General features: G+C 35.2%; 1 long non-coding RNA gene across 2 annotated transcripts; it reads right to left on the reverse strand.

Moving 5' to 3' along the window:
- Positions 1 to 1,479: 1,479 nt before the first annotated feature.
- LOC124360931 lies at positions 1,480 to 22,085 on the reverse strand. Of its 2 annotated transcripts, XR_006922293.1 has the most exons (5): positions 21,948 to 22,085; positions 18,855 to 18,888; positions 17,514 to 17,567; positions 6,657 to 6,717; positions 1,480 to 2,208 (listed from the first exon to the last, which is right to left on the reverse strand). It is a non-coding gene; the product is annotated as an uncharacterized LOC124360931 (long non-coding RNA). The 2 variants fall into 2 exon arrangements; XR_006922292.1 differs by lacking the exon at positions 18,855 to 18,888.
- Between the last annotated feature and the right edge of the window lie 281 nt (positions 22,086 to 22,366).

Consider the following 22,366-nt stretch of genomic DNA (forward strand, 5'->3'; position numbering starts at 1 on the left):
CTGTACCACTTTATTGAAAGCAGACAATTTTGTTGTACGAGTATATTCTTTAATAGGAAGACAATTGTGTTTGTGATTCATAGTTAATCTAGGAATAGCTAGAATTATATTTCTTTATTTATTTAAAAATTGATTTATTTAATTGTTTGAACTTCTTATAAAAAATGTTTAGTAATCGTTTAGTACATAAAATTCAGCCCAATGTTGGATTATATATTGCAATTATTTTAAATTATGAATACATTTCTGTTAGTTATACAATTAAATAAAAGCCACTGTGTGTGAATTTAAAACTGTTAAAACAATTCACCAAGTTTCTACAACAATAACTTTTAAAAGGGTAACTTTTTCATACTTTGAATTGGACTATTTGAACACATTCAAAAGTTAACTAAAGAAGTTGTTACAATATTGAGATTAAGCTTAAAAACTGGATAGTTCACGAACTGGAAAGGTATTATCACTCATAAAACATATTTATTAAATTAATTCCACTTCACATAAAATGTTCTATGTTTAGCCTCAAAATATGTTTTAGTTGTTGAACAACTTTACACAGAGCTTATATAGCACTAACACAGCCTGATACTCTCAACTTGCTTATATGTTTAAATAATTAACAAACTAGTTTTAACTATAATCTATATATATAAAAATGAATGTTTGTATGTTTGTCCTTTATGGAATCGTGAACTATTGGACCGATCATGATGAAAATTTGTACGTATATGTATTTTTCCACGGAGAAGGTTTATAAGCTATGCCCATCCCTTTCCCGATTCAGGATTCCGCCCCACTGGTTACAGAAATACCCATAAGAAATGCATTGCAGCAAACATATGTTAACGTCTTTTCAAATTTTTAATCAGCTGTTCTTTGTAAACATATATTACACTTATAGTTTTAAAGCATAGAGTAAGCTTAAGAGAAACGACAAATTTTGTTTAAACTGTTTTTGCAATCACTGTTAAACATAGACTTTACTATCCAGATAATACAATTCAAATTTGACGTAAAAATTCAACTTTAACTGCAATATTTATTTAATATAAACCATGCTCATGCTTGATCAGAAGAGTAATGCAGATATCATAATTACTATCTTACGTTGGCTACAAATATAAAGAATGTTATAAAATCAACCTTAGTTGTTTTTTTTGACAGAAGTATGGTTCTCAAAACTCCGTGTGTACATATTCTCTCGATCGAGACAACAAAGCAAGCTCAATCGTGGCATCGGAGATATAACTAATTTAATCTAAAATTTATTATAATAAAAAAAAAAATTTACTAAGTAATATAAGGACTTCGGTTCTTAAGATTTGCGTGCGAAGCCGTGGGTAACAGCTAGATAGAGGCAGGAATATGGTACATACCTTCATAATACGCCCAAGAGGCTCACGATGGAACGACTATCAATTATCTCAGCAATGTTTAGAATGTGATAGAAAAAGAATAAGTGAATATAGTGTACTGTTTTCAACGGGAAATTGCGTGCGAAGCCGCGGGCAACTTTTGCAAAAAATTATTGAAATGCGCAGCAAAGCGCGCCGGGCCCGCTAGTAAATAATAAAAGATCATATTTACAACAAGCCGGAAACCTTGAGCAAGCGATTTTAAATCACAGAGAGAAAACACGAGGATAAAATTGTAAAACACAACTCATAACGAATAAAAATATCAAACTTTTTCTGAAATCACTCCTAGCTTGTAGATTTTAGTGTACAAAACAAGCTATGGCAGTTTAGACATCAACTATAAAATGGCTCAATCTGGAACACTCTTAAAGAAAGTTAAATACTTAAAATCTCATAATTATAAAACATTTTACCGTTATAAACAAGAATTGTTATGCTTTTAGCTTTTATCAGTCATGAAAAGAAAGCTAAAAACTTATTCATCACTATCTAACTGAAATTACATGAAAAACTACAGAGATAATTAAGGTATTTTAATTTAATTTAATTTTAAGAGCACAAAAATACAGTTAGATGATACTATGGTTTTGGGACACAGATATCTATAACTCCTGACAGATCAACAAATATCTTATACATTTTTACAACCGAATGAATTGTTCCTTAGAGACTGAAGCTACATGTGGGAAGGCAGAGCAGGGGTGCGATGGGCATTACGCTGCGTTGTGCCGAGTTGACGCCACCGCCGCGCCTTGGTATGGTCCACCGGTTCATGCTCTGCCACTGGAATCTATGAGTAGGGTCAAAGTTAGTGCAATACTGAAAGTAATACACCTTTGATTGTATTTGTTAGACAAGAGGTCACTACAGCCATGGTGATCACTTAAGACTGTTATTTGTGGAATATATTGTCAGGCAGCAGATTTATTAGTGTTACTAATGAAAATTATGAGGTCTAAATTATTCAACAGACCGCACTAGTACGTTTAAGTTCAACAGATCTTAGTTGAGCTGATAAAATTTTACATAGTTTTAAAGTGGTGACATAATATATTTGAAATGAAAATTTACTTCATTGTAAAAGGTTTGAGTGAAGGTGTGAGTGGTGTGGTACCACAACTCATTGTAGTTTGGTCACTGTTTTATAAGGGAACAGTCTAGTACCCCTCAATCAGTCCTGCAAGAACTTTGCGCTTCCCTTGCACTTAACTCTTAAAATCTGAGGGTTCTGCAAAACCCAATTGGATTTGTGCTCTCTTTTCTTTAATATCCTTTTGGCTCCCCTAGAAATGTTTCTGATTTTACAAACAGTAGAATAGTGGAGCCATAATGTACTCCACTGATTCTAAACAGAACCTGCATTCATCAGTTTGAGTTAAGTCCCCATTTATTAGATGTTTCCGAAGAGGGTCATATCCTATTAGCATCCCAAGTACTAGAGTACTGGCTCAGATCTAAAAGAGTAGTCCGACCTTGAGCATATGAAAAGATAAACATTTCTGATTGCCTGAGTCCTGAGACCTTCTCTACGTCTCGAATCAGATCCTCTTTTCCGAGGCATTTGAAAGAGCCTTACTTTAGAAGATGGCTAATCCACAGCCTGGTTTTGGCCCTACCAAAAGGCTTTCAGAGCCGATCTTGCCCAGAGCGTTTCCTGTTTCATTCCCTAAAATGCTTTGATAACCCAGCGCCGAACCAAAGACAACTCTATTCCTCACATTACCCTGTCTGAAAAAAGCATGTCAGGTTTGAACAAAATCAAGATCATTCTGTGTCTTTCGACTGCATTGGAGTAGTTTATCATGATTACGCACCCGAGAGTCAGACTATCACTAGAGAGTACTACGTAGAAGTTCTACACCACTTATGTGATGCAGTGCGACTAAACCATCCTGACGTATGGATTACAAAAACTTGGCAGCTTCATCAGGGCAGGACAATGCTCCAATTCTTCAGGCTCCTATCCTACTGATATGGTACTGTGTGATTTCTGGATTGACACAATGCAAAATGCAAAGGCTCAACTCATTTCGAAAGAGGCTTTCAAGACCTGCTCCCAAAAGTGGCAGGAGTGCTGGACTTTCTAACGGATATTCTGAAGGAGATTACTTCTTAACCCTGTTCTAGGCATGCCACGTTAAAAGAACCTTGATAAAGACCCATCAGGTTCTTCTATCTACCTTATCCTTCCCCACATATCTGACTGACCATAGACGAATTCTCCATTTGGGTGAGTGGTCCGAGACAAAAATGAAAGCATAGAAGAATTTTTTAATAAAAATCTAGCCAGTAAAATCACATCTAACCAAAATCAGCCTGGGAAAACCCGTCAAGATCCAACAATAAAACTCTCGACTAATGCAACAACAGGGAGAATCAGACAAACTCTGTCAAAAAAACTGCACAACCAAAGTCAAACTCCAACTGAAGAACTGTCCAATACTACCGAATATGATAATCATGACAGTGACTCCAGCAACATTGCAGGATCACCTTTTTTATCACCAAATAAACTTGTTAATGTCCATCCAAACTCTCATTTTTTAGAAGAGAATCATCAAAAAAAGAAAAGATACAAAACAAAAATATTCTGGAACAAAATATTAGTGTAGCACAGCAGAGAGATCCAGGATCACACAAAAATATTTTTAAAAATCCATCAAGTCTCCTCATTCTGCATCAAAACACACAAGAAATTTCAAATAAAATTAATAGACTTCAACATCTAGTTCAAAAAATTAAGCCAAACGTACTGATTCTGACAGAGCATGGTCTTAAACGAGACCAAATAGAAAACACCGTAATCACAGGATACTATCTGGGATAACATTACGGCAAAAATTAATCCACCCTTCCGACAACATGGCAGCGGCCAGTAGTGCTGGCCTCACAAGCTATAGACGTATTACATGTTGGCCAGTACAGCTGGGATAACATTACGGCAAAAATTAATCCACCCTTCCGACAACATGGCAGCGGCCAGTAGTGCTGGCCTCACAAGCTATAGACGTATTACATGTTGGCCAGTACAGCTGGGATAACATTACGGCAAAAATTTATCCACCCTTCCGACAACATGGCAGCAGCCAGTAGTGCTGGCCTCACAAGCTAGAGACGTATTACATGTTGGCCAGTACAGCTGGGATAACATTACGGCAAAAATTAATCCACCCTTCCGACAACATGGTAGCGGCCAGTAGTGCTGGCCTCACAAGCTATAGACGTATTACATGTTGGCCAGTACATCTGGGATAACATTACGGCAAAAATTAATCCACCCTTCCGACTACATGGCAGCGGCCAGTAGTGCTGGCCTCACAAGCTATAGACGTATTACATGTTGGCCAGTACAGCTGGGATAACATTACGGCAAAAATTAATCCACCCTTCCGACAACATGGCAGCGGCCAGTAGTGCTGGCCTCACAAGCTATAGACGTATTACATGTTGGCCAGTACAGCTGGGATAACATTACGGCAAAAATTAATCCACCCTTCCGACAACATGGCAGCAGCCAGTAGTGCTGGCCTCACAAGCTATAGACGTATTACATGTTGGCCAGTACAGCTGGGATAACATTACGGCAAAAATTAATCCACCCTTCCGACTACATGGCAGCGGCCAGTAGTGCTGGCCTCACAAGCTATAGACGTATTACATGTTGGCCAGTACAGCTGGGATAACATTACGGCAAAAATTAATCCACCCTTCTGACAACATGGCAGCGGCCAGTAGTGCTGGCCTCACAAGCTATAGACGTATTACATGTTGGCCAGTACAGCTGGGATAACATTACGGCAAAAATTAATCCACCCTTCCGACAACATGGCAGCAGCCAGTAGTGCTGGCCTCACAAGCTATAGACGTATTACATGTTGGCCAGTACAGCTGGGATAACATTACGGCAAAAATTAATCCACCCTTCCCGACAACATGGTAGCGGCCAGTAGTGCTGGCCTCACAAGCTATAGACGTATTACATGTTGGCCAGTACATCTGGGATAACATTACGGCAAAAATTAATCCACCCTTCCGACTACATGGCAGCGGCCAGTAGTGCTGGCCTCACAAGCTATAGACGTATTACATGTTGGCCAGTACAGCTGGGATAACATTACGGCAAAAATTAATCCACCCTTCCGACAACATGGCAGCGGCCAGTAGTGCTGGCCTCACAAGCTATAGACGTATTACATGTTGGCCAGTACAGCTGGGATAACATTACGGCAAAAATTAATCCACCCTTCCGACAACATGGCAGCAGCCAGTAGTGCTGGCCTCACAAGCTATAGACGTATTACATGTTGGCCAGTACAGCTGGGATAACATTACGGCAAAAATTAATCCACCCTTCCGACAACATGGCAGCGGCCAGTAGTGCTGGCCTCACAAGCTATAGACGTATTACATGTTGGCCAGTACAGCTGGGATAACATTACGGCAAAAATTAATCCACCCTTCTGACAACATGGCAGCGGCCAGTAGTGCTGGCCTCACAAGCTATAGACGTATTACATGTTGGCCAGTACAGCTGGGATAACATTACGGCAAAAATTAATCCACCCTTCCGACAACATGGCAGCGGCGAGTCGAGCTGGCCTCACAAGCTCCAAGGACAAATTACAACTACTTCCTTCGAGTGCATAGGGTTAAAGCCTGGCATTTGAAGAAGTCTGTGTACACAATGGAATCATACACACACCTAAGAAGTGGCTGATATTTACAAGACTTAAGGATTTGCAAATAACACATATGACTAAAGAGATTCTGCATTCTGTATAGATAATGAAAACCCCATTCCTTAGAGATAGGACGGACTTGGTAAGTGTGACATGTACATGATTAAATAAAAGCTTAACAGGACAAAGAAAATTAAATTAAATTAAAAAATTTGTAGACAATATCGTATACATTAGCGTGTAAGAATTAAGTATTTCTTTGATTTGCACAGATCGTTGCATGTCAAAGTATTAGGCAGCAGAGGTAACAGGCGTGCTTGATAATATCAGTTTATTCACCGGTTCTGTTGCATTAAATGTGTAGAGAACAGAGTCAGCTTGCTAACAATTCATAAAGGAATTGTTCCTAAATTTGGCCATTGTTTTTTTTTTCTATTGCCTTCGTTAAGTTCATACAAATTACCACAGTAGGAATAGTTCCCATAAAAATTCCAAACTCCATCACTCTTAGAATTAAATTACTTAAGAAAACTATAAGTTTTGCAAATAATAAACTTACCAACTTTTTTACTTTCTTCGTAATGTTTTGTTATATATTTGATAACACCTGATTTTGTAACCTGAAACAGATTTAAATCAACATCTTTAAAGACTAATTATCAACAAGTGCAACATCCAGAGTTGCAATTTGCTACACAAATTTCTCTTGTAGCAATATGTTTCTAGTGTTGTTCAACTCTGGAATACAATATTCTTTAGATGTATACATATTTTTTAGGGTCTGTACTATTTATTTATTTACTTCCTTTCAACGATAACAAGATTACTTACAAAATAACTACAAGAATGTGAATGTCTTAAGCATCAATATGGCTACAAATAAGATATAATTGGTCAATGGCGTAGTGTAACAGGTACAACGGTTATCGCAAGATAACCAGATCAAGCAACGTCGAGCGTGGCTGCTGCTTGGATGGGTGACCGCTGAGCGATCCTGTCCTTGCAAGCAGCTAGTGGTGGTTCAGAAGTCACCTTTAAGCTGTTGGTCCCCTGGTTGTGTTAGAGCCCTAACTTCACCAGGTTAAATAAGACATCTTTACTTTACTTTTCTTCACTTTTATATTATTAAAGATAGTAAAAATAGAACAAATAACAATAATGCATTCCAAAATACTAGAAATAACAAAATTCTAACAGTGACAATATATAGTGACACAAAGGTAGTTAGAAGAAACTTAACAGCTGATAACAAGTTAAGCAAATGGAACTGTTAACAAGGTAACTATAAGTTGGTAACAAAATAGGTATTAGAACCACTAACAAGATAAATTTATAAAAAGTAAACAGCAGAACGATGGGTGTAAAAATAACAAATTATTAGATAAATTCACATAGAAAACTTAATTGATTTCATAAAAAAAATATATTTATAAACTCATGATGGTGAAAGAAGTGAATATTAATGTATTGAATACAAAAATGTGATCCCATTAAAATGACCACTACTTGACCACTTGCCATATAGACGGGTGTTACTTGATGATGACCTATTTAATCATGAACTACTCATTCAGATCACAGGGTTATTTTTCAATCTGAAAAAAACATTTGCATGGTCATCACTTTTCTTCGGGAGCCAAAATAGATGATGAGTTTATAAATGTTTTGACTCCATTCCCAAAATTGAATTCCTCAGTGGTTTCCAAAAGCCTATTGATGCTGGGATGGATAATTTTGATCATACCTACGTTTGGTTATTCAAACACAAAAACTCTAAATATACAATCATAGTGATCCTCATATTCTAATTAAACTTCAGTGGTGCACTTATGGAAACCCACTTGAGGTCATTCAGGGTTCCCACTCAATCTAAATACTCAAATTCACGGCTAATTCACGGTTTTCACGGTTTAAAAAAAATTTAAAATTCAAGGTCGGAAAGTTTTCATAAACAACGTTACCGGTACAAACAAAATCGTGTTGGAGAGGGGGCGAAGTTTGAGACGTAAACACTACAGACGCGGCGGCAGAGCGGTAAAATACAATATAAAACTTCTTCCCATTTGACTAACGATGTCATTGGTCGTGCAGGAGATTGACGGAAACGTCTAAAACAACGAAATAACAATAGGCTTTTTCGGTTACGACGCAAGCAATGAGCGGCGAGCGAGCCCGATTTTATGTGCGATTTGCTACATAATGAATATAACAAGGCATATTATTTTTACAAAAACATTATCATAACAGTCATCAAAGCAATGACAAAGACAAATTTCAATATAATTAGCATGCACATAGCTCATAATTTTCTTTTAACTTACAAGTTTGTTGAAATCTGAAGAGAACTTTGTTGACACAGGTTAGACAAGATGCAGGGTGACAGGATTCGACGTTGGCTAAGGCTAACTCGTTTTGAGTCCATGAAGTTACACTTGCGTTGATTAATTAAATTATTTTCTTGTTTAACACATTATTATTATTATTTCGATCAATTTCTTCCACAGGAAAATTTTTCACATAATCACAGGTTCACATTTTAATTAGTACATAAGAAAGGCAATTTTATTGAAATTAAAAATAACATATAAACGTTAAATGTATAAAAAATTATATACAACTTGTTATAAGAAAAAAGTTATTTGGTACCAGTTTATACAAAAAAAATTATATTTGTACACATAAATAAAGAAATTGATAAAAATGTCTAGAATAAAAGTGAATTATACGATTTGCAACTTTTTGCTAAGTTCCTGTATCTTATCGTCTAACTCAGCTGCCCTTTTCCTGGCGTCGGACAAAACCTGGAATTTGTGTGCTTCCAATTCTTTTTTTTCTATATTGCAGCTTGCTTCCTCTCTTTCTCAGAATTAATTTTGTCTTTCATTTCTTCTCGTTGTTTTGCCAAGTGCTCCGAGTAGTGGGCGTGGGAATTTTTGGCAGCATGAACTAATTCATTAGTGATTTCCATTGCCTCCAATCCTCCTGCTGCTGATACGCCGTCACAAACTTTTCTCAACGCGACTAAACTCTCCTCCTTCAAGTTTTCAACTATACACTGTTTGTTGACAAGAGAAGCCTCTTTCAACAGAAGAATTTCCGTGAGAAAGTGTCAGAATGAGTTGAATGAAAAGCTTTAAATCTTTATATCAATTCTCACAATAAGAATAAGATTGGAGTGTCGAGCTGGGGAAACAAATCTTTCATGTTGAGACATGAAACCAGCTGTTGTCCGAGGATGGGGGAGTGGGAGTACTCCGATATACCCCTCCCCTGTCCACTCTCATTGACAGTAGACAACAAAGGTTATTTTTACATAACATCGCTGCACCACATTACAATAAATGAACCTTGTACGATATATTTTTCATCTGCATGAAATGATTAATAGCGTTAACGTAGTCGTATGGAACCCGACAAAATTATACTTGGACGACTTCCTCGATTTGTAGTTTTGTAGTAATTAAAGCTTAACACTACAAAGTTACTTGACGTTTGTTGTTTCTGGTTAGAAAAAATGCAATGGTTTTTTTTCTAACGTTTTTATAACATGACGTGTTTCATTTGTAATATTTAACTAATACATTATACAATTTAAACACACATTCACCATAAAAAGATTTAAACCGTGTACACTCGTAATATCCAATGCAGCTTAGGAATCATAAAAAATATTATTGATAAGGAAAACGCATATCACTACCGTTTAAATATCTAAAGAGATGAAAAATAAAATTGTTTTCTCAAACGACCCTTACTGGTAATTAAAACAGTTATATAGGCCTATAAAGTTATGGTCTCGCTGCGTTAATTGATATGTGTCGTGTAGGTTCTGCTCCGTCACATTATTATACTATTTATTTACGCAAGAGACCCTAAATTAAATTCAATTTATTGTCCACCATAAATTAAAATTTTTTATAATTATTACATTGTGTTAACAGTCATTTAACACACAACGATATAGATATCGTACTGAATAGCATTTTTTCTCATTAATATTTAAATAAAATAAGGGATTTAATAGAATGAAATTAAGTTAAAATGTAATTTAAATTCCTTACATTAGATTAAGGATTTGTATACTTTTTTTTATTTTATGAAAACAGTAATAGACTATATCTGATACAATTAAAAAAACTCCAATACGAAAAAGTGTTTACATTAAACGACAATCTATCAAGTAATTAAATTGTGTTATTAATCTCGCGTTCAATCAGAGAATGCCTTGTTTACAGCCGCGTAGCGTAGCCAAGGCCCGGAAACCTGGCGACAGACAAAGACAGGCCTCACGTGATTTGAAGCCGGAAGCGTCATCTCCCACCGGCCCTTCCTTTTCCTCATTTGTTTATAAACCATATTATCAGTACAATCGCTCAGATAGCAGCACCTGTCAAACTTCGTGGTCTATCCCCTACATTGCGTGCTACTTTTTACTTTGCAATAGCGAAGGTCCAACTTTCCCATATGATCGTCTGACGACGACCGCGTGTTGATTTTATTTATTCAAAAGTTGTAGAGATTTTCACGGTATGTAAACAAAATTCACGGGCTTATTTAAGGTTTTTCACGGTGAACGAAATTCACGGCTTATTCCCGGTTTCACGGTTTTCACGGTCGGGTGGGGACCCTGTCATTGTATGGGCAGTACTTCAACAGCAAACCTGAAGCGAGTGCTGAAAATAAAAAAAATCGGCTGTGAGATCTCTAGCCAATCTGAATTCCAGGGACAGCTGTAGACCAGCATTCAAATAATTAAAAAAAAGACAGTCACTGTGATAAATCCAAGAACTCATTGTACATGAGGACAAGCTTGGACTTCCTAAGGTAACACAACCACATTGCTACAATACCCAGAATGCGTCTCTGATACCGCCAGTCAGACATCAAACTGCCCTTCATGACAAGAACTCATTCTACATGTGGACAAGTTTGGACTTCCTAAGGTAACACAACAACATTGCTACAATACCCAGAATTCGTCTCTGATACCGCCAGTCAGACATCAAACTGCCCTTCATAACAAGAACTCATTCTACATGTGGACAAGTTTGGACTTCCTAAGGTAACACGACCACATTGCTACAATACCCAGAATGCGTCTCTGATACCGCCAGTCAGACATCAAACTGCCCTTCATGACAAGAACTCATTCTACATGTGGACAAGCTTGGACTTCCTAAGGTAACACGACCACATTGCTACAATACCCAGAATGCGTCTCTGATACCGCCAGTCAGACATCAAACTGCCCTTCATGACAATAACTCATTCTACATGTGGACAAGCTTGGACTTCCTAAGGTAACACGACCACATTGCTACAATACCCAGAATGCGTCTCTGATACCGCCAGTCAGACATCAAACTGCCCTTCATGACAAGAACTCATTCTACATGTGGACAAGCTTGGACTTCCTAAGGTAACACGACCACATTGCTACAATACCCAGAATGTGTCTCTGATACTGTCAGTCAGACATCAAACTGCCCTTCATGACAAGAACTCATTCTACATGTGGACAAGCTTGGACTTCCTAAGGTAACACGACCACATTGCTACAATACCCAGAATGCGTCTCTGATACCGCCAGTCAGACATCAAACTGCCCTTCATGACAATAACTCATTGTACATGTGGACAAGCTTGGACTTCCTAAGGTAACACGACCACATTGCTACAATACCCAGAATGCGTCTCTGATACCGCCAGTCAGACATCAAACTGCCCTTCATGACAAGAACTCATTCTACATGTGGACAAGCTTGGACTTCCTAAGGTAACACGACCACATTGCTACAATACCCAGAATGCGTCTCTGATACCGCCAGTCAGACATCAAACTGCCCTTCATGACAAGAACTCATTCTACATGTGGACAAGCTTGGACTTCCTAAGGTAACACGACCACATTGCTACAATACCCAGAATGTGTCTCTGATACCGCCAGTCAGACATCAAACTGCCCTTCATGACAATAACTCATTGTACATGTGGACAAGCTTGGACTTCCTAAGGTAACACGACCACATTGCTACAATACCCAGAATGCGTCTCTGATACCGCCAGTCAGACATCAAAACTGCCCTTCATGACAAGAACTCATTCTACATGTGGACAAGCTTGGACTTCCTAAGGTAACACGACCACATTGCTACAATACCCAGAATGCGTCTCTGATACCGCCAGTCAGACATCAAACTGCCCTTCATGACAATAACTCATTGTACATGTGGACAAGCTTGGACTTCCTAAGGTAACACGACCACATTGCTACAATACCCAGAATGCGTCTCTGATACCGCCAGTCAGACATCAAACTGCCCTTCATGACAAGAAACTCTCAACGATGGGAGCACCACTCTACAATCAGCTCCCAGCTTTCTTCAAACAACCAACTGGAAAGACAATGAAGAGCAAACTCGATTCGTGGCTATTGGAACATCCTATCTACACTGTTCAAGAATTCACTGAAAAGATCAGCCAAACTTTACACTAAAACTTGGTCAACCATAAATGACAATCATGTATATACTCTTATAGCGGCCCAAAAGGGTATGGACGTCATATGACGTTTAACCTCTGTATTTTTGTATCATCGTAAATGCAATGTTATTACTGATTGCCTTTAAGTAGATTTGTCTGTAAAGTGGTTCCATCTATCGGCAACATACTTAACCTCCATGTTTGTGCTCGCATTCACTTGTAATCTGATTTTATCACCAGATTGTAGAAGCCACTGACTCAAGGTCATGTCGTGCGCGCATCACTTTACTGTCAGAATATGCACCACATTATACGAGTACTAACCATTCCTTGTATACTGCATACTGTAGCCATATTTATCCTGTGAGAGTGACTTATATTTATTTGTCGATCAACCATCTAGCTTGTTACTGTTGTACAAATGGCAGACAATATTGATCGAGTCTGTTGTAATGAGGAAATAAGACATTTGATTTTGAAAAAGTACTGAAATATTGACTTGTGGAACATGTAGTCCTTTTTATTAAGTTTTCAAATGTAAATGAACATTTTTTAAAGAGATTTTAAAGTTTTTTTTTATTTTTGATTTCTTTTGGTAATTTTTTGGATTCCATCCTTTACTCATTTTAGCCTATCAAAAGAAGATGTCATATGACATACATACTCCTTAAAGGGTTAAGGAACAGCCCTTTTGATCCTTATTCCATGCACCCTGATGGGCCACTGGCCTGTACAAAGATCTTATCAAACAGAATACCAAACAGAACTATTATGGTTATAAGAAACCTCAGAGTAGTGAAGTGACTGCTTCAAAACTTAAGCATTAATGAATTCTTTCTTTAAATGTGACACTTTCACTACAGCGGGTGCATCAGTCAAAATCATTGTGGAGCAATGCCTGATATCTTGCCAGTGCGAATGCACGAGCATGAGTTATTAGAATATTTAAAGGTATTTGGGACACGTCCCGGCCCTCATTCCATTGTGTAACCTGATGACATTGCGCGAGTCCCATGTAACTAATATAACAGTAAGTAATCAATGTGCTACCAAGTATAAAACAATTTCAGTGAAACAGCAAACTGAGTGTCCATATCCTTGTGATCATTTTTCACATATACCAAGTATGCCGATCTACCACAATCAGAAATCAAGAAACACACATTAAAAACAATGGATCTGAAGCAACATTGGTGGGAAATAAAACCATGAAGATTAGATCAATATGTGCATTATTTAAAATCATTAAACGCTACTACATTAAAAAAACTCATCATTTAAGCATTTTAAAAACTGTTACAGCATCATGATTTTTAGTGATAATGTGTGGCTCGAATGATGTGGCTAAAAACGAGGCTATCGAAGCTCTTGATGAAATAGAAGTTACTCTGAATAGTATTACACAACCAAATATTGTTTTAATAGATTTGCCTAAAAGAAGGGACTTAGAAGGGTGGTCTTGTGTGAACACCGAAATACTAAAGACCAACGCACATCTAAAAAACCAACAGGTTTCCTAATGTTACTCTTGTTGAGGCCAGCAAAGCCGAAAGGCAATTCCATACACGTCATGGGCAACACTTCAATGATGCAGGAAAGGATTGGCTTGCCAAACTAATTGTGGAAGCAACAACAGGAAGAAAGACACAGTCACAACACTCACATCTGACGGATGAGCAGCCTCCACCACCAGGCACTGAGACTCCATCGGGAAACTCCAGCTCAGCGTTTCTAGGCCGAAACTCCAAGGGGAACTTTCTGCTATACCTCTTAGTGTTATGCATTTAAATATACAGTCGATTAGAAAAAAGTTAGATTTATTAAATTTATTTATAAGTAGTATAAATTGTAATGTTTTTAACACTTAATGAACATTGGCTTTGTGAACAAGAAATCTCATTTTATGTTCCTTGTGGTTTTAATTTAGCTGCTGTTTACTGTAGGAAAAGTCTACGTACCAAAGGAGGTGGCAGCATAATATATGTTAAGGAGGGTATTGAATTTGAAACTATAAATTTAGATAAATTTTATGCTGATCTTACATTTGAGGTTACAGCAGTAACTCTCCTAAAGATTAAAACAGTTATTGTCACTCTTTATAGAACACCAGATTCTGATACAAAGGAATTTTTAATACTATTAGAGTCTTTCCTTAGTTTTCTCAATCAAAAGTACAATGGTTTTGAATATATAATATCTGCAGATTTTAATATAAATATTAGTGTAAATTCAATGCAAACTGAGTCCTTTTTAAATTTATTGAGATCCTACAATATTTACTGGCTGAATGAAGAACCCACTAGAGGGGATGCATGTCTAGACAATATAATAAGTACTATATCTAGAGATCAAATCGAGTGTCAAATTGTTGAACCTCACTTATCAGACCATGCTGGAGTTTTTGCTAAGTTCAATGGATTATCTCTCTCAGATAGCCATCCAAAGTACAAAACTAGAACTATAAGAGATCTGACACCAGGAGCAATATTTAAGTTTAGAGATTATTTACGTCGGTCTAGCCTACCACAACTGAATCAACATACTGATGCAGAACTAGCTTTTGACAATTTTATGTTATTAGTGACAAATTCTCTTAATGAGTGCTGTAAATTAAAGGAAATTAAGGTAAAAACTGTTGAACAAGGCCTAATATTAAATGGTATACACCAGAATTACAAGAAATGAAAAAAGTTTGTTGTAACATTTTATGATAGATTTAAAAATAGTAAAGGAACAAACAATGAAAGTAATTATAAAAAAGATTATGCAAATGTTAAAAAACTCTATAGAAATAGGATAAATTACCTTAAAAAATAGCAAATGAAGAATAAACTCTTCTAATAAATGCAAGGCTGCATGGAAAGTTATTAAGAGTGAAACAGGCAGTAGAAGAAATTACAGTGACTCAGTAATAAATTCTAGTTCTTTTAATAACTATTTTTACTAATTTAGTAAGTGAGATTGGATCATAAATCCAATATGAGACCACCTCAAACTGTGCCATAGAGTTAGTAGAAAACCATTTATCTAATTTTAATGACTGTGACACTCTTAACATGGCAAAGAATTACAACAGTTGATGTATTAAAAGTTGTTGCCAATCTAAACCTATCATGTAGTGAAGACTATTATGGTATTTCTAATATGCTCGTAAAGAAAATTATAAATGAAATAGCTGATTCATTGTCATTATTGCTTAATATGATGATAGAGAGCAAGGTGTACTTCCTCATGCCCCTTAAGGTTACTAAAGTAACTCCTGTGTACAAAAAAGGAGATAATTTTAGCCCATCTAGCTACAGGCCGATTTCGTTAGTACCAATTTTTAGTAAAAATATTTGAGACTTGTATAAAATGGCAACTAAATTCATTTTTTGTTAATAATAATCTATTTTGTAAAGAACAGTTTTGGGTTCATACAAAACCGAAGTACAATAAAAGCAGTTGAAAATATTGTAGATACGATTTTAGCAAATTTTGAAAGAGGGGTGTTATCATCTGCAACATTAATCGACTTGACCAAAGCATTTGACTGCATAGATCATGAGTTATTACTATCCAAACTCTATAGATATGGTATTAGAGGCAAAGAACTGCAATTAATGATGTCCTATCTAAAAAATAGACAGCAGATAGTTGTGCAAAATAAAGATAGATCCGAACTAAAACCTATTGAAATTGGAGTCCCACAAGGTTCTGTCCTGGGCCCTTTTTTGTTTGTTGTTGCTGTTAATGATTTCTCGTTTAATGTACCATGCTCCTCAGTATTATATGCAGATGACACCACACTCTTGAATTTCAGTGAAAATTATAAGAATCTTATTATGGAAGAAAACTATGCGGTAAAATCGGCTATGGAATGGTTTGAGACAAACTACTTAATAGTAAATGATCAAAAGACTGAGAAAATACTGTTCACTTTAAATAGGAATTATGAAGTTAGTAAACCTGTAAAACTTTAGGGGTATACCTTGACAGCAGATTGAGTTGGGAACATCACATAGATCAATTGTGTAAAAAATTATCTAGAGTAGTCTATCTCTTGAGTAAATTGAGACATTGTATAACTACGGATATGCTTCTAGCCTCCTATTATGCATTTTTCCATTCACACTTAAGTTATGGTATAACTCTATGGGGGAACAGTAGTAGTGCAGTAAGAGTATTTAAATGGCAAAAAAATGCATTACGTGTTATGAAAAATGTTTCAAAAACGAGAGACTTGTGTTCCAATTTTTAAGGAATTAAAAGTGATGACTATTCCTAATATGTATATATTCTACTGCCTTATAAGTGTAAAGGAATAACTTGAAACATTTACAACTAGGCAGGATATTCATGATTATCCTACTAGAACAAAACATTTGTTACAACTTTTACCAGTTAAATTAACCAAAACAAAATGCAGTCATCTTTTTATGAAAATTAAATTGTTCAATAAGTTACCATTATATGCTAGATCTGTATCTTTAGTTAAATTTAAAACAGTTTGAAGTGCTGGTTAAAATTTAATATATTTTATTGTGTTGATGAATTCTTAAATTGTGACACCACAACAATAATTTTTTAAATTTTGTCTCTTATTATGTATTTATTTATTCAGTTATTTATTTAGTTTTAATATTGTTGAGTTTTAAAATTTTATACATGTTAAATGTGTTAATATTTATTTATTATTTTTAATTTATATAGATCTGTTGGTTGTTTGGTTATTGTTGTTATTAATTATATAGATCTATATATGTATTTGCTGGTAGGCTGGATTAAGTAGGTAGAATCTGAGTAGTTTGTTTTAGTTTTAGTTTAGTGTTTTAGTTTAGAATATTTTAGTAACTTGACAAAGTTTATTGCACTATTGAATGTGTTTTAAAGACCAATAAAGATCTTGAATCTTGAATCATGCGTGTTAAGCATAATATGTTGAAGTACTCACAAATATTAAGCAAAGACCTAGTAGTCCTGCTTACATCCAGTTATTGGAGATCATCTAGAAAAAATAAAAATACAAACGTTAATAACAAACCATTTTTCAATAATTTCTACTAAGAAAATATAAAAAAGGAAAAACTGCATAGTACTTTAACTGTCATGCTATTTCCAATGTTTTGTGTTCCATGATATCCAGGCAGTTTGAGCAATATATGAGGTGTGATAAAAAATTAACAGGAATTTTTAAGTTTCGTGGATTTGGAGTCGATTGTCCAGATTTTGTTTATTATGTTGGTACTCTTCAATCAAACAATTTGTATCAAATTTTGAGTGAAAAATGAAATGGAGTGTAACAAAGTGTAAGAAATGTTACCAAAGGCCAAAAGGTGAGTCTGCTATGAGTAGAACAAGGGTTTACAAGTGTTATAAACATTTAAAAGATGGCCATGAAGACATTGGAGATGACAAACACTCCAGACCTCCCAGCACATCAACAACCACTGAAAATGTGAAAAAGTGGAAGAAACGGTTATGAAAAATCACTGTATTATGATCATAGAAGTCACTGATGAAGTTGGCATATCAATTGGCACATGCCATGAGATTTTTGGAATGAAACGTCTGGTAGTTAAATTTGTTCCAAAATCTATTAATTTTGAAAAAAAAAAACGCGATGAATGGAAGTTGCTCAGGATACTACACTAAATGAAGTCAACAATGATGCAGAATTACTAAAACGTGTTACACCAGGTGACAAAATATGAATTTACAGATGTGATGTCTAAACTGAGGCTCAATCATCCCAGTGGAGGCATTCTGGATCGTCAAGACCGAAAAATGCCTGACAAGTGCAGTTCAATGTGAAGGTTCTGCTCACTGTGTTCTTCGATTGTAATGGCATAGTGCATCATGAATTCTTCTTGCCACAAGGTCAATAAGGAGTGCTACCTGCAAGTTCAACTCTGTCTGCGATCTGAAAAAATGCTCAGATTTGTGGCAAAACAAATTCATGGCTTTTGCACCATAACCATGCACCCGCTCACACTCCATTGCTTGTTTGTGAATTTTTTCCCAAAAACAGTATTGTAACAATGTCCCAGCCTCCATATTCTCCAAACATGGCTCCATATGACATTTTATACATCTATTTTTATATAGTAATATATATATAATAATAATATAGTTAATGTAATATAGATATATGTTTTAATATGGTAAACGTTTGAAGTGAGAGATGTTTAGCGTAAGAGAGAGGTAATCGGGACCCGGGTCTGTCAGGGATCTTCTTTAGAAAAACAATCTATAAACTAATAATTAGACACAAAGAAGAAAGGTTTGTACTTACACCAGTTATATTCAGGATACCTTTTTCAAGCCACCTGCAACCAAATTTCAGGTACATTTCTCAAAAAACACAATGCAGGTTACATTCAATTTCAAACATTGTATATAATTGAAATATTTAATAGGTCCTTACTTGAAGTCAAGGCTACTAATTCTCCAAATAAACAGGCCTAGTTATAGTAACTGAGCCATTATTGTGTTTATAATTTAATTTATAACGTTACTCTTCCATTTCATACTGATTTACTTCTTTAATTTTATTAACTATTTGGAGGAAACTATCAACTGTCAATCTATGTGATGATGAGGATGTCCTGTGCATGACGTGCTTCTAGGCATTTTCAAGGTATTGAACTTCAATCCAGAGGAAATTGTCTATCTCTTTCAGAAATAACTTGGTAAATATTTGAGTACCACATTTTGAAACACTGAGAGAAAATAGAGTTCTTTCGCTGCTTACCACAAATAAACAACTTAAGATTAATTTATTTACCTTTAACACTTTTCTAACAAAATTATTATCAGTAGTGTTTTCATATTTTAAAATAATTACAGTATTCCATATAAAAAGTGTTAATAATACTTTTATTTGGGACTAACAATTGTAATGCATCAGTTTTAACTAAATGTCTAATTACTTTTTTGTGTTTTTTATATTCCTTGTATATAAAAACCATCAACTATTTATTATCAACTATATGAAATATTAGGTATCAAATCAAATCGTTTATTTGTCATTGACAATACAATTGCATAACAAACGTCAGAATTAACAAAACAAAATTAATATATGAAACTAACTTAATTATACTACATTCCTATCAGATAAGAAAACATTAATAGAATAGTATTCTTTGTTTAAAAGAAACCTTTTCACATTTTTCCAGAACTCAGGCATACTCTGTTCAGATCTTAGGTATACCGGCAAGTGATTAAATAGTTTAATTGCTGAGTCCAAAATTTGTTTTTCAAAAAATTTTGTCCGATGCTGAGGATTTGGCAAGCGGTAGAGATCCTGCAGAGAGTAACCGGGTTGTGTATAGGAACTAAAGAGTTGAGCATTTTGTTTCACGAAGAACGTGGTTTCTAAAATGAACATACTGGGAAATGTCAGAAGGTTGTTTGCACAAAATAGACCTTTGCACGATTGTGATGTTTTGAGGCCAAGAATTACCCTCACTGCCTATTTTTGTAAGCGGAATATGTACTTAGTCCTATTAGATTCAGCCCCCCAAATTGGCAGACCGTAGGTTTGATGAGGGTAGATACAACCAAAATATGCTGCAAAAAGTATTTCCCTATTAGAAAAGTGAGAGAGTCGACGCAATAGAAAAATTCCACATACCTTGTCTATATGGTGATGGTATTTGAGATTACAACCGATGGATGACCAGCCCCAATCAGTTGACTCAGATGATGAAATTTCTGAGTCTCCTATCATAAAACAGGAATTCGCATGTGCGAAATCATCACAATCACGTATGTGAAAGTCAATGAATTTGGTTTTTGTTGTATTGATTGCAAGAAGGTTATCCTCTAGCCACTGTAAAAGGGAACTACTCTGAATTAATGCATCTATTTCAAGACATTCTCGGTTCTTATGAGAAAGGCTGAGCGAGGTATCATCGGCAAATTATTCGTCCTCCAACTATCAATTTTTGCACAAGATTATCCTTCTTACATAAAAAGCTTTTAATATAATATGTAATGTAATGGTTGCTTAGATTCATAATTTTTCACTAATGTTATACAAACTGCCCTCCTGACAAACAAAAGAATTGATAAAGAAACAAAAGTATATTATTAAGCTCTAAATTAACATTTATTTTCAGGAGTTGAAGCATTAAAAAGTTTTGACAGTCAGCTGTTTTAAACTATAACTTAAACTAATAATATTAACAAGTTATTTTTCACTCTTTTTATTATTAACCCAAAACAAAAAGGTGGGGAGTGTCACAATATTTAAGTGTTGGCCTGATAGTTTTTCACTTAATCCGCCCATACGATATTAAACAGCTTTCAACAATTTGACCACACTTCATTTTCACTGTGAGAATTATAACACTACATATTTTCCAAATTTATGACCAATGCAGAGCCTAGATACAGAGAAGTTTCAAAGCCGGTAGAGGATTATAAGTTTATCACAAGCAGTGCAGGGCAGCTGCAGACTGCACTGATAGCCAAAAACAATTTGTATTTACTTTTGAATCAATTGGTTATATACAGGTACTTTTATTTAGTTTCTGAGCTGAAATTATTTGTGCTTACCAATGTTTACCTCACCAAAAATATTTGTAGGGGTATTTTAGGTTGTTATTGATTCCCTCCCGTTCCCCTAGCCCGTTAAAGTTTAGAGGATGTTATGTTTGATTTGGTTTGTTATTACATACTTTTTGGCACTTTATATTAGTTTGAATATTAAAATTCACGATGGTAATAACATAAAAACTCTTAGGAATACTGTAAAGGTAACATTAGAACTTTTCTCACGGTCCTTATATGTCTCTGCATATTTCGTAGAGTTTGCATAATTCAAAGTCTTACCTAAGCTCAATGTCCTAAGCTTCAAATTATATTAGTTCTATTGTATTAAAAATCACGTAGTTATTAACATTTTACAGTTGACCAAACCAATGTTCTGAAAAATCAGTACGGTACTGATATTAGTGTTCTCCTTTCTTCATTAATAAAAACCTACAAATGGAAATTTTGTTTTTGTTCCCCCAATTAGTACTATACACTCCCGTTTACAGAATTTGGATACTTTACTTGGGCTTTAATACGAGTTTGAAGTTTTCAAATGAACACCCTGTATAGTAGAATATATAGGTAGCTCTAGTCCCAGAATAAGCTGCAGTATAATAAGCGTCCAGCACTTGAATCACTGATATTCATGATTATCGAAATTCATGAGTAAAGAATCCTCGGTATAAATACTTGAACTAAATTACAATTACTTAATTCTAATTACATTATATTATTTCAAATTACAGTATAAAAAGTAATAATTTTATGATGAATAAAATACCATCTAGGCTATGTGTATTTACAATATGTAACAAACAAAACAGTACCTATAACATTTACTTACTTTTTACTATTTTGAAGGATAAACGTGTCCACGTAACATGTTACATGAACGTAATATCTCTACACATTATATTTTAATAGGTTATTGACAAATAACAATTTCTCATCTCTATGACCATTACTCAAATACCTATACGCATGACTTTAACTTTGATTGAATTAGTTTGGAACAATAATGTCGAACTGAATTACGTTATAGACTTGTATTAATTATAGTGAAGCTATATTTTTAAATGTAAAAGAAATATATGCATTTTAGATTATAGAAAATACCACGACTTTATTTATACTAAATTTGAGCAGTACTTACAATTATTACTTTAAAAAGAGGGTAAACATGTCTAACAGTATTTAAATTGTTCTAATTGATAGTTGATTTGTTCATTTGACTGTTGGACACTTATCATATTGCAGCCCCAG

The sequence above is a fragment of the Homalodisca vitripennis genome, chromosome 4, assembly GCF_021130785.1.
Source record: "Homalodisca vitripennis isolate AUS2020 chromosome 4, UT_GWSS_2.1, whole genome shotgun sequence".
NCBI classification, from domain to species: domain Eukaryota; kingdom Metazoa; phylum Arthropoda; class Insecta; order Hemiptera; family Cicadellidae; genus Homalodisca; species Homalodisca vitripennis.